Genomic DNA, 14,479 nt, shown 5'->3' with positions numbered 1-14,479 from the left:
CTCTTTAAGGCTACAAATGTATTGTTATTGTTAACCGACACTGCTCATCTTTCTATTCAGGCCTCTCCTATTCATATTCCAGTCTCTTATTCAAATCAATGCATGGTTGCTAGGGGAATTTAGTCCCTAGCAAACCTAGACAGGGACAAAGTCTTTGACAGGATCTCCTATGCACATATAAGAAGGTCCTATTCCACACTCAAATATTTGATACACCAAAAGATCTAGAACCAGACTCGCTAAGCGACAGCAATATAAAACACTCTGTGGAGTCAATCTTCCTAACATTAAAAAATACACTTAGGTCACGCGTCTTAGACATGCATGAGACTGGTTACTTTATAGAGACTATTATAGTGCTGTAGACCCAGAACAACAACTGAATGATGGCCTCAGTCACAAACAACTACTTCATTCCTCGTTGTCTGACATTCCACCCTTCATGCAAGAAAATCCATTGTTTATAGATACATATCGATTCACTCCATCAGACACAGAGTTCATTTATCCCTTTAACTTTCTTTACACCTTACGTGGCTGGGAAATAAAACTTCCCCAGTGGCCTACATAATCCCATCCTTCGAGAATGAAGAACACAAGGCCTACATAACCTACAAGACTTACTGAAAGATTAAACTACCCGGCTCTCGCTCACACAACTTGCTGAAACATTTACTTATCCACACACATTTGTATGTTTACAAGTCTATCCCTATGCAACACAGACACGGAAATGACTGAAAAATAAGGACAAACATAACTCATACCCACCAGTAAGACAAAGTAGCGCTATACAAACACTCTCACTGTTTTTTGAAGCGTTGGGTGCCGTCCGTGACTCTGTCTGCCCAGGTCTAATCCATATACAAGAAGATATTTCAGCAGCACTCCGATTTTGGTGAAAAAAGTGTAATTTTATTCGTGCCTCAAGCTAAGCAACGTTTCGAGCTCATCCAGCCATTTATCAAGCGATAAAGGGCTGGATAAGCTTGAAATGTTGCTTTTGTACACTTTTTCCACCAAAATCGTAGTGCTGCTGAAATATCTTCTCATACCCACCAGTAGGTCTTTCCAGCTGACACAAGGTCACCCATTCCGATTAGAAGAAAAGAGGTTCCAGCTAAATATTGGGAAGGGGTTTGTTACAGTGAGAGCTGTGAAGATGTGGAATTGTCTCCCTGAATCAGTGGTACAGGCTGATTAGATAGGTACAAGGAAGGGTCGGATGCTTTATTCACCAGTAGCTCCTCCCAGCAGACAGGAGGGAGCCAATGAGATTAGAGGAGGGAAAGGGGTGTTACAGGGAGAGCTGGGAAGTGAATCAGTGGTACAGGCTGATACATTAGATAGGTATAAGAAGGAGTTGGATGGTGTTTAGCAAGTGAGGGAATACAGGGATATGGAAGATAGCTCATAGTACAAGTTGATCCAGGGACTGGTTCCATTTTGGAGTCAGGAAGGAATTTTTCCCCCTCTGAGGCAAATTGGAAAGGCTTCAGATGGGGTTTTTTTGCCTTCCCCTGGATCAACTGGCAGTTAGGCAGGTAAAAATTAAAAGATTGAACTTGATGGACATGTGTCTTTTTTCAACCTAACGTACTATGTTACTATGTGGAATGATAGAAACAAAACAATCTACCTCACATACATACCACACTCTCTCATTTAATTGGACCACCGACATATGTATAACACTACCCTGCCAGATATCTTGATAGATATCATGTATAGCACCAATGGCTATAGGTAATCAAGATAACAATTCCGAACTAGTAACAACGGAATATAATTGCGTAAAATGCAATAATAAGTGAAAAGCATAGTAAAATAGGAAATACAGGTGTGTGGGTGAGTGAATTAGATAGTGATGCATGGGCTGACCTTATACGCGCGGGTTTGGGCCGACCTCGCTGCCCCATTTGCTGGACGCAAGTGGGTTCGGGTTCGCAAGTGGGTTCGGGTTCTGCCCGGTCTCCTCGTCCGTGACCTTACACTGGATTTCAACTTCCGGCTTCTGGTTTTATAGGCGTGCATCATATTTTTGGTATCGGCACCTCCTAACAAATCCCCACTGCCATTAGTAAGTCGAATAATTATGGATGTGCCGACAATTCCATATGTAACAATTTATTTAGAATATCCAAAAGAAAGGAAATGCCAGAGGAGTTATTAGAGTCGCACAATCCAATATTAGTAAATATAGAACAAATTATGTGAAAAAAAGGGGAAAACCAATACAGAAAAAGTAATCAATTTATATGTGAAATCCATTGTGACTCAAATAAATTGAATGTGATAATATCACACTGTTCCCACCTAGATCTTACATCAGACCTACAAACCCTCTGTAGATATATTGACTTTAGTATGAGGTTATGGGGGAACATGGGTGAGGTGCTATTGTGTGATAAAAATAGTATTATGAGTATGGGTAATAAGTAATAGCTGCAATAAAATGACCCTTCCTTTTGTCAATAATGCAAATCAGACACAATGAGCCAAGTTTTGTGTGCCAATAAATGGTCCCTACCATCATGTCCTCTTAGAGGCACCTACAAGATTGTGGCCCAATCCCTATCACTTGTGATTTTTGGCACCACCAATAGTATAAAGAAGCTCACTACTTGTTAGCAGGTCTGCATTGCATTCTTCCCATAGTGCATACAATATACTGACCCAACTCCTGTTCAATCCCAAATTATTGTTTCCAACAATCCACCTCCCATGAAACCGTTCCTCTACCCATCTCCTCAATTCACATTGAGAATTATGTTTATCTAGAGCCAAGCGCCTGACACGAGTTTCGCCCTTGTGGGCTTTTTCAAAGGTGTGAGCCTGCTTACCTCGCCATTTTTGTGATGTCATCGGTGAGGTGGGTTGGTGAGAGTCTATAAAAGGAAGGGGGAGCTGGATGCGGCCGAGCATGGATCAGGGGTGCGTGGGTCCAGGTTGGTGTGGGTCGAGATTTTCTCAACCCACACATTACTAGTATTAGGCCCTCATCCAAGCAGCTAGAGAAAACAGGCACCATCAGGAGGGAACCTAAATGGTAACTTCACATGGGGAAAGCACCTCTGTTTCTACACTGTTTGCTATACATATTACTTTCCCCTGTATGACAGTTGCACAGAACATACAGTATTGCACTTATTGCACTTTTATTGAGATTTTTATTCCACTGTTCAAGACTTTACAATCAAGAATTTATGATCTCTGAATTTTACTAGGTTTTTTTTAGAATGAAGAAGTGTGAAAAAGTAGGCAAACTATATGCCAAGTTGATACCAGCCAAACCCACCTGCCAACACGTTGCACTTCATAATTTGCTGTATGCCAATGTTCTCTCTAGTTTTGGCTTCTGAAAGTCTCTGCAATAATTACTAATAATCTGGAAGAAAGAAGTCGTACTTCCTTTTTTACCCAGAATTACGATGCTCTTGGGTAAATTGCAAGTGTGCCATTGACAGTTTTTTTCTTATACATTTTGTGTAGAAAAGGACAACTGTCAACTCTCCAATGCACCCAGTGCCAGTACCGCCATTATTGAGTGATTAACTAGATGCAAGTCAGCTCTGTATGTAAATGTAACATGCTTTGTGATCCTGGGAAAAATCACCTTGTCAACGGTTCCCATGCATCAGTGCACCCTATACTTTGCACCAGGCACACGTTGTAAGGAGTATGTATAGAAGCAAGTCATTTTTTCTTATGGCATTTAAGCACACGCTTGTGTTTATAACATAGGACACAGTATATAAAGCACCCCAATAGAATTATTACTTTCAGTTCTTCTCCTCCTCAGATAATTAATCTGAAGGATAAAGTATGCCTGGTGACTGGTGCTGGCACTGCACTACTCTTTCCCCACCTGGGAGCCCGCTGAATGGACCAAGGAGAAGTTGCAGGAGATGACTTAAGGGTTTGAACAGTTTTCAGGGGTGAAGGTAAATGTCGCAGTTTTCTGCCCCTCGACCAACAATTTGGGGGTGCAATTATTTCCGCAAAAACCCAGAATGTACTTTTACTCCATTCCTGAACTATAGGAGTAAACTATAATTCTAATCTTATATATAAACATATGTTAATTTATTGTTCTAGAACCAAGGTTACATAGCAGGGTTGGTTTGTGTCTGTAATCATACAGTTGTGCCATATTTGCACAGGTCTATGGTTATGGCAAAAATGTTATCTTATGCTGGCCGCAACAACGATTCGATAGCTTATCTGCCTGGGTATGGGAGCTTCCGATGGGTCTCCACGATCGAACTCTGGCCAAAAATCAGCCAAATATCGATCTGGGAGGCTTTATTTTTCGATGGATAGAGGACCGAATGGTCCTCTATTCTCCTAGTCTCTTTTCTTTACATATTATAACATATTATTCCATCTATTTAGTCTCTTTATTCTCATATAAATAGGGAATGGCCATGAAATAAGCCTAATGTTTAGCAGCATGAGGGCCCACTGACATCTGACATCCTGGTATCCTGGTTGGCCAATTTGACACTGTAAAGCACATGCCCATTAAGTTTGATGCATTTTTAACCTTAGCTGATCTAGAGGAAGGCTAATGGAACTGACCATTGAGTTATCAGGACACTATGTCATTTGCCCAGTGTTTATAAATGACCCCTTGTGTCTGTAGACTCTCCAGTTCATATCAACTTCACATGCCCGTGCATTTGTACAATGACAAATGCAAGACTAACCACAACTTCTTTTTATCAAACTTTAGTTCCTTGGAGTTCTGGCGTAATGTATGTCAAAATCAGCAGTCGATCAACTTACAAGGTGTGCAGCTTTGTGTATGTACTATACTGCAGGATACAACAGTCAAGCACAGTGGTCACATGTACATAATAGGTAGACTAGATTACACCTCATCTAAAGCACTGATAATCTGCCAAACCGGTGAAAGGTGCTCCCAAAAATCTGTAGGCATCACCAACAGCATAGTGTAGTGTAACTTCTGTCTGTTCAAAGTGGATATATTAAAATCTGCCCTTGACACTTGCATTTTTGGGGCAGTCTATTTTGACAGCCTTCAGACTCTTTGGAAAGGACTTATTGAATATGTTAATCTCTTCCACCTTCAGGTTTCTCTTAACCATCACCGCTGAGTGGTGTGGAGAACTGTAGATCAACAAAACAATGTAGGAATAATGTACAGTAGTAGATAATAAAACAGGGTGATTCCAAGTGAAATAGGCAGTACTGGATAGGTGACTGACATCTTTACTATCACTTCTTCACCTACAAATGTATGGATTGGTGGCATTCGAAAAAGATCTATACCTCCTCTGAAAAAAGTTGTGTTAAAACTCCGTCATTTATTTCAGACTATTAGAATAAGGGACAGAAAGGAGACAGAAACCACGTCATCCGAAGTGTTTCAGACCTGGATTGGTGGAAGTAGATCGGTGACTTCAATAAAAAAATTAAAAAGTAGAGGAATCGGTAGGAATAGAAAGAGTAACGGTTGGCACCCTGAATCTAGAACCAATGCCAAGAACCCTTGTCTCAGCTCGTGCTTCTGCCTGTAGCAGACGCCTTTTGCCTTGGGAGGAGCCCTCAGCTACTCAGATGCCGCCAGGTCTTAAAACGAGAGGTGCAAGTCGAAAGGTTCTAAACAAGCGAAGGGGCACAACTGTAAGCAAAGTCTTTTGGGCAGAATGTCGAGGTACAAGGTGTAAGACAGAATCGTAGTCAGAATAGGCCGGGTCGGGGCAGGCAGAGAATAAGTGAAGTCAGGCAGGCAAGGGTCAAACCGGGAGATCAATCAGAAGGGAATTAGCAGAAGAGGTAGTCAGTATACAGGCAAGGGTCAGGATCCAGAGGTCAGAATAGTCAAAAGCCAGGCAGGGGTCACAACAGGAATCAAACAGGTTCAAAACAGAATAGCACAACGCTCAGAAGCACTCAGAAGCTATTTAAACATGCAGGCGCCATATCTGACCACCAAATTGGTGACAACACAACATGCGAGAAGTTTAAACATCATTAGCACACATACGTATCCTCAGTTGGTAAATTCCATACCCCCTCCCTTGTAAGGAAATCCTACATCTGACTGCACTGGATGAAATGTTTTCTATGTTGATAGAGAAACTGAGAAAATTAAACCTATGGGTTACTGGTGTCATAAACAAGTAGCTAGGATAATGTGTTAATAATGTGGTAATTATGGGTGAAGATTTTCGATACCTCGTTTCAGTGGGAGAGGCCACTTATTTCTAAAATGTCTACTTGTTTCCTTGGTTACCTGTAGAAATGAATGGGGAGTATACAAAACTGCATAGGTACAAGGGTCACAGATGAACCGTCTTGCACTTGTCTTAGTTCCGCATTCTGTATCAATCTTTGCATTCCATTTGTCACTTATTATTATTTTGTCTCACAGCCCCGGAGTGATGGACTGAATGAAGATCAATATTCAGGTACTGCTCTACAAATCCCTGTTTTGTCTTTTCCTGTAACATGTTTATAGCAGTGCTTGAAGAACAGCAGTTAATGGTACGAGAGAGAAAGTAGCACCTCATCTGTAGCTCAGATGGAGCTGGCTGGAGAGGAGCAAGCTTGGTTGGGTTTTTGGATGAAAAAATATTTACAAATGCCCATCAATACAGAAGAAACCAGAGAATAATCAGTAACTATAAACATTACCAAAGATATAACCACATGGCCATTCCTGAACAGCAAGGATGGCAGATGGCTCAGATCCTTAGCAGTGTAGAGTAGAGCTCAGAAGATAAATGAAAAAGTCTATTCAAGGTGATACAGTTACTAAGTTGCCATATAGATCATTTCCACCAGAGCTGTAATGCTCTGATACAGGCCTCACAAAGAATCCCTCCATATTTTTAGGATCTCTTTTGATCCCAGGACCTTATAGTTATAGTCATGTACATCCTCATGTCATGTATATTCTCTAACATCTTCTTCTTATTTTTAGTTTATACAGCGCACTCAACACACACATGCCTTAGGACATCCTGGCACCGTGGATGAGTTTGCCTAGACAAAGTTCTATAGAGTCTTAAACACACACCTCATCCAATACTGCCTAAAGTATATAAGAAGTGGCCAACAGATATCCCTTCTCTCACGCCAGATATGTGAAAGGAAGTTCTGGAGTCAGTACATGACTCACTGATAAGTGTACTATTCCAGTATCTTAAAGGAAAAATAAACCCTTGACCCCCTCCACCAATCTCCAATGCTTCCTGTTATAGAACCCCTCAAGAAGAGTAAGGCAGACAAGTTGAGCTAGAAATAGCAGTTCTGAGCACCGACACAGGAGTGATTTGGAGGCATCTCTCCCAGGTTATATTGCCTCTTAGTGTAGGAATTATAGTGGAAAGGAATTATGGGGGCCCAGTCTGAAGGCCAGTTAAGGGGATATTTGGGGTGAGTGCTTATTTGTGCCCTGGGTACCCCTGGAACTATAGCAGGGTGACTGTTTCCACAATGTTTCTATATATCTGCAACCTTGTTATGAGCTAAGGGGGCCCAGCCTGAAGGTCAGTTAGGGGGAGATTTGGGGTGAGTGCTTATTTGTGCCCTGGGTACCCCTGGAACTATAGCAGGGTGACTGTTACCCCAATGTTTCTATATATCTATAACCTTGTTATGAGCTAAGGGGGCCCAGCCTGAAGGTCAGTTATGGGGAGATTTGGGGTGAGTGCTTATTTGTGCCCTGGGTACCCCTGGAACTATAGCAGGGTGACACCCCAATGTTTCTATATATCTGTAACCTTGTTATGAGCTAAGTGGGCACAGCCTGAAGGTCAGTTAGAGGGAGATTTGGCGTGAGTGCTTATTTGTGCCCTGGGTACCCCTGGAACTATAGCAAGGTGACTGTTACCCCAATGTTTCTATATATCTGTAACCTTGTTATGAGCTATGGGGGGCCTGCCGGAAGGTCAGTTAGGGGGAGATTTGGGGTGAGTGTTTATTTGTACCCTGGGTACCCCTGGAACTATAGCAGGGTGACTGTTACCCCAATGTTTCTATATATCTGTAACCTTGTTATGAGCTAAGGGGGCCCAGTCTGAAGGCCAGTTAGGGGGAGATTTGGGGTGAGTGCTTATTTGTGCCCTGGGTACCCCTGGAACTATAGCAGGGTGACTGTTACCCCAATGTTTCTATATATCTGTAACCTTGTTATGAGCTAAGGGGGCCCAGTCTGAAGGCCAGTTAGGGGGAGATTTGGGGTGAGTGCTTATTTGTACCCTGGGTACCCCCTGAAAATATAGCAGGGTGACTGTTACCCCAATGTTTCTATATATCTGTAACCTTGTTATGAGCTAAGGGGGCCCAGCCTAAAGGTCAGTTAGGGGGAGATTTGGGGTGAGTGTTTATTTGTGCCCTGGGTACCCCTGGAACTATAGCAGGATGACTGTTACCCCAATGTTTCTATATATCTGTAACCTTGTTATGAGCTAAGGGGACCCAGCCTGAAGGTCAGTTAGGGGAAGATTTGGGGTGAGTGCTTATTTGTACCCTGGGTTCCCCTGGAACTGTAGTTGGGTGACTGTTACCCCAATGTTTCTATATATCTGTAACCTTGTTATGAGCTAAGGGGGCCCAGTCTGAAGACCAGTCAGGGGGAGATTTGGGGTGAGTGCTTATTTGTACCCTGGGTACCCCTGAAAATATAGCAGGGTGACTGTTACCCCAATGTTTCTATATATATGTTACCTTGTTATGAGCTAAGGGGGCCCAGCCTAAAGGTCAGTTAGGGGGAGATTTGGGGTGAGTGATCATTTGTGCCCTTGGTACCCCTGGAACTATAGCAGGGTGACTGTTACCCCAATTTTTTTCTATATATCTGTAACCTTGTTATGAGCTAAGGGGCCCAGTCTGAAGGTCAGTTAGGGGAAGATTTGGGGTGAGTGCTTATTTGTACCCTGGGAACCCCTGGAACTATAGCAGGGTGACTGTTACCCCAATTTTTTTCTATATATCTGTAACCTTGTTATGAGCTAAGGGCCCAGTCTGAAGGCCAGTTAGGAGGAGATTTGGGGTGAGTGCTTATTTGTACCCTGGGTACCCCTGGAACTATAGCAGGGTGACACCCCAATGTTTCTATATATCTGTAACCTTGTTATGAGCTAAGGGGGCCCAGTCTGAAGGCCAGTTAGGGGGAGATTTGGGGTGAGTGCTTATTTGTACCCTGGGTACCCCTGGAACTATAGCAGGGTGACACCCCAATGTTTCTATATATCTGTAACCTTGTTATGAGCTAAGGGGGCCCAGTCTGAAGGCCAGTTAGGGGGAGATTTGGGGTGAGTGCTTATTTGTGCCCTGGGTACCCCTGGAACTATAGCAGGGTGACTGTTACCCCAATGTTTCTATATATCTGTAACCTTGTTATGAGCTGGTGCATACGTATGTGAGATGCAGCAATTTTGCTAAATATTTTCATATCTGGCTGATTTTGTTTCTGTTTGCTTGTGATTTAGCTGGTATCACAGTCTGTGCAGAATAAAAAGCATTCTACTCTATTCTGGAATTATGATTCTAGCTCAGCCATCAGCAATACTATAAATCCAGATGTAAGTAGGCTACTGTTTGGTGTGACCTGTATAAAGTACAAATTAAGTCAATAAATGAACTCAGATGTGACGTGTTCCTGGGTTTTATTATAACCATCCATAGTGTTGTTCTTCCACCTAATTGTTACTGGAAACTTCCAGCATTTTCCAGAAATGAATGAGACGTTGGGTCCTGCCCACATACCTTGATCAGTGCCAATGAGTATGCTCAGCTGCCAATTCCATTTTTCTAGGGACATTTGCAATAAAGCAAATTGGTACAATGGATACATTTCTTTGAAGCTATGGATGCCGCCAGTTACTATGTCTTGTCTTAGGAACCAGTTGTAATTTCTTTTGACCTTCTGTTGATTTCCTGTACACGGGAAAATGTTTTCTCTGAAGCCCAGGTCCTGTTTGTGGAAGTGATTTGTCTGATTTATTTGTTATCAACATCTCAGACCTTTTGGTAATTTATTTAGTAAACAGGGTGAAAATTTGCACTAAAAAATATTCCACATAAAAAATGGACCCCCCCCCAAAAAAAACCAAACGGTGTGTATTTGCAGGCAATTGAACATACGAGGGCAGGACCCTGGTTCCATTCAGGTACCTTAAGTGAAGATCTTGGCAAATGTTGACTTCTGTTCTTGTGTTAGAGGTTTCCATGGTAGAGTTCTAGCGTGTATCTCTTTCTATTTATATGTAGGCGCAAAGTAACATACATTACAGTTTACAAATGCCTGATAGTGATAAAGGATTAGAGGAATGACATTTTCACACTCACTTTTCTTTAAACACAATAAATTAACATGATTCTATCTTTGGAAGAAGGTTTGCTAAAGCTTAGAAATCTTTATAGATAAACTAAAACATTCTTGGATTAAGATGTTAATCCAAAGGGAGTCACACTCCTTTCCCAGAGACTATTATCCACTGTTACTATAGACACCATCTCTCCCTACTATACCTGCTATCCCACAGTCACACTCCCTTCCCAGAGACTATTATCCCACTGTTACTATAGACACCATCTCTCCCTACTATACCTGCTATCCCACAGTCACACTCCCTTCCCAGAGACTATTATCCACTGTTACTATAGGCACCATCTCTCCCTACTATACCTGCTATCCTACAGTCACACTCCCTTCCCAGAGACTATTATCCACTGTTACTATAGACACCATCTCTCCCTACTATACCTGCTATCCCACAGTCACACTCCCTTCCCAGAGACTATTATCCACTGTTACTATAGGCACCATCTCTCCCTACTATACCTGCTATCCCACAGTCACACTCCCTTCCCAGAGACTATTATCCACTGTTACTATAGGCACCATCTCTCCCTACTATACCTACTATCCCACAGTTACACTCCCTTCCCAGAGACTATTATCCACTGTTACTATAGGCACCATCTCTCCCTACTATACCTGCTATCCCACAGTCACACTCCCTTCCCAGAGACTATTATCCACTGTTACTATAGGCACCCTCTCTCCCTACTATACCTGCTATCCCACAGTCACACTCCCTTCCCAGAGACTATTATCCACTGTTACTATAGGCACCATCTCTCCCTACTATACCTGTTATCCCACAGTCACACTCCCTTCCCAGAGACTATTATCCACTGCTACTATAGGCACCATCTCTCCCTACTGTACCTGCTATCTCACAGTCACACTCCCTTCCCAGAGACTATTATCCCACTGTTACTATAGGCACCATCTCTCCCTACTATACCTGCTATCCCACAGTCACACTCCCTTCTCAGAGACTATTATCCACTACTATACCTGCTATCCCACAGTCACACTCCCTTCCCAGAGACTATTATCCACTGTTACTATAGGCACCATCTCTCCCTACTATACCTGCTATCCCACAGTCACACTCCCTTCCCAGAGACTATTATCCACTGTTACTATAGGCACCATCTCTCCCTACTATACCTGTTATCCCACAGTCACACTCCCTTCCCAGAGACTATTATCCACTGTTACTATAGGCACCATCTCTCCCTACTGTACCTGCTATCTCACAGTCACACTCTCTTCCCAGAGACTATTATCCCACTGTTACTATAGGCACCATCTCTCCCTACTATACCTGCTATCCCACAGTCACACTCCCTTCTCAGAGACTATTATCCACTGTTACTATAGACACCATCTCTCCCTACTATACCTGCTATCCCACAGTCACACTCCCTTCCCAGAGACTATTATCCCACTGTTACTATAGGCACCATCTCTCCCTACTATACCTGCTATCCCACAATCACACTCCCTTCCCAAGACAATTATCCCACTGTTACTATAGGCACCATCTCTCCCTACTATACCTGCTATCCCACAGTAACACTCTCTTCCCAGAGACTATTATCCACTGTTACTATAGGCACCACCTCTCCCTACTATACCTGCTATCCCACAGTCACACTCCCTTCCCAGAGACTATTATCCCACTGTTACTATAGACACCATCTCTCCCTACTATACCTGCTATTCCACAGTTACACTCCCTTCCCAGAGACTATTATCCCACTGTTACTATAGGCACCATCTCTCCCTACTATACCTGCTATCCCACAATCACACTCCCTTCCCAGAGACTATTATCCCACTGTTACTATAGGCACCATCTCTCCCTACTATACCTGCTATCCCACAGTCACACTCCCTTCCCAGAGACTATTATCCCACTGTTACTATAGGCACCATCTCTCCCTACTATACCTGCTATCCCACAGTTACACTCCCTTCCCAGAGACTATTATCCCACTGTTACTATAGGCACCATCTCTCCCTACTATACCTGCTATCCCACAGTCACACTCTCTTCCCAGAGACTAATATCCACTGTTACTATAGACACCATCTCTCCCTACTATACCTGCTATCCCACAGTAACACTCTCTTCCCAGAGACTATTATCCACTGTTACTATAGGCACCATCTCTCCCTACTATACCTGCTTTCCCACAGTCACACTCCCTTCCCAGAGACTATTATCCCACTGTTACTATAGACACCATGTCTCCCTACTATACCTGCTATCCCATAGTCACACTCCCTTCCCAGAGACTATTATCCACTGTTACTATAGACACCATCTCTCCCTACTATACCTGCTATCCCACAGTCACACTCCCTTCCCAAGACAATTATCCCACTGTTACTCTAGGCACCATCTCTCCCTAATATACCTGCTATCCCACAGTCACACTCCCTTCCCAGAGACTATTATCCACTGTTACTATAGACACCATCTCTCCCTACTATACCTGCTATCCCACAGTCACACTCCCTTCCCAGAGACTATTATCCCAATGTTACTATAGGCACCATCTCTCCCTACTATACCTGCTATCCCACAGTCACACTCCCTTCCCAGAGACTATTATCCACTGTTACTATAGACACCATCTCTCCCTACTATACCTGCTATCCCACAGTCACACCTTCCCAGAGACTATTATTCCACTGTTACTATAGACACCATCTCTCCCTACTATACCTGCTATCCCACAGTCACACTCCCTTCCCAGAGACTATTATCCACTGTTACTATAGGCACCATCTCTCCCTACTATAACTGCTATCCCACAGCCACACTCCCTTCCCAGAGACTATTATCCACTGTTACTATAGACACCATCTCTCCCTACTATACCTGCTATCCCACAGTCACATTCCCTTCCCAGAGACTATTATCCCACTGTTACTATAGGCACCATCTCTCCCTACTATACCTGCTATCCCACAGTCACACTCCTTTCCCAGAGACTATTATCCACTGTTACTATAGGCACCATCTCTCCCTACTATACCTGCTATCCCACAGTCACACTCCCTTCCCAGAGACTATTATCTACTGTTACTATAGGCACCATCTCTCCCTACTATACCTGCTTTCCCACAGTCACACTCTCTTCCCAGAGACTAATATCCACTGTTACTATAGACACCATCTCTCCCTACTATACCTGCTATCCCACAGTAACACTCTCTTCCCAGAGACTATTATCCACTGTTACTATAGGCACCATCTCTCCCTACTATACCTGCTTTCCCACAGTCACACTCCCTTCCCAGAGACTATTATCCCACTGTTACTATAGACACCATGTCTCCCTACTATACCTGCTATCCCATAGTCACACTCCCTTCCCAGAGACTATTATCCACTGTTACTATAGACACCATCTCTCCCTACTATACCTGCTATCCCACAGTCACACTCCCTTCCCAAGACAATTATCCCACTGTTACTCTAGGCACCATCTCTCCCTAATATACCTGCTATCCCACAGTCACACTCCCTTCCCAGAGACTATTATCCACTGTTACTATAGACACCATCTCTCCCTACTATACCTGCTATCCCACAGTCACACTCCCTTCCCAGAGACTATTATCCCAATGTTACTATAGGCACCATCTCTCCCTACTATACCTGCTATCCCACAGTCACACTCCCTTCCCAGAGACTATTATCCCAATGTTACTATAGGCACCATCTCTCCCTACTATACCTGCTATCCCACAGTCACACCTTCCCAGAGACTATTATCCCACTGTTACTATAGACACCATCTCTCCCTACTATACCTGCTATCCCACAGTCACACTCCCTTCCCAGAGACTATTATCCACTGTTACTATAGGCACTATCTCTCCCTACTATAACTGCTATCCCACAGCCACACTCCCTTCCCAGAGACTATTATCCACTGTTACTATAGACACCATCTCTCCCTACTATACCTGCTATCCCACAGTCACATTCCCTTCCCAGAGACTATTATCCCACTGTTACTATAGGCACCATCTCTCCCTACTATACCTGCTATCCCACAGTCACACTCCTTTCCCAGAGACTATTATCCACTGTTACTATAGGCACCATCTCTCCCTACTATACCTGCTATC

Source organism: Xenopus laevis, chromosome 9_10S (genome assembly GCF_017654675.1).
Source record: "Xenopus laevis strain J_2021 chromosome 9_10S, Xenopus_laevis_v10.1, whole genome shotgun sequence".
In the NCBI taxonomy this organism is placed as follows: Eukaryota; Metazoa; Chordata; class Amphibia; order Anura; family Pipidae; genus Xenopus; species Xenopus laevis.
This window is presented reverse-complemented; position numbering follows the sequence as displayed.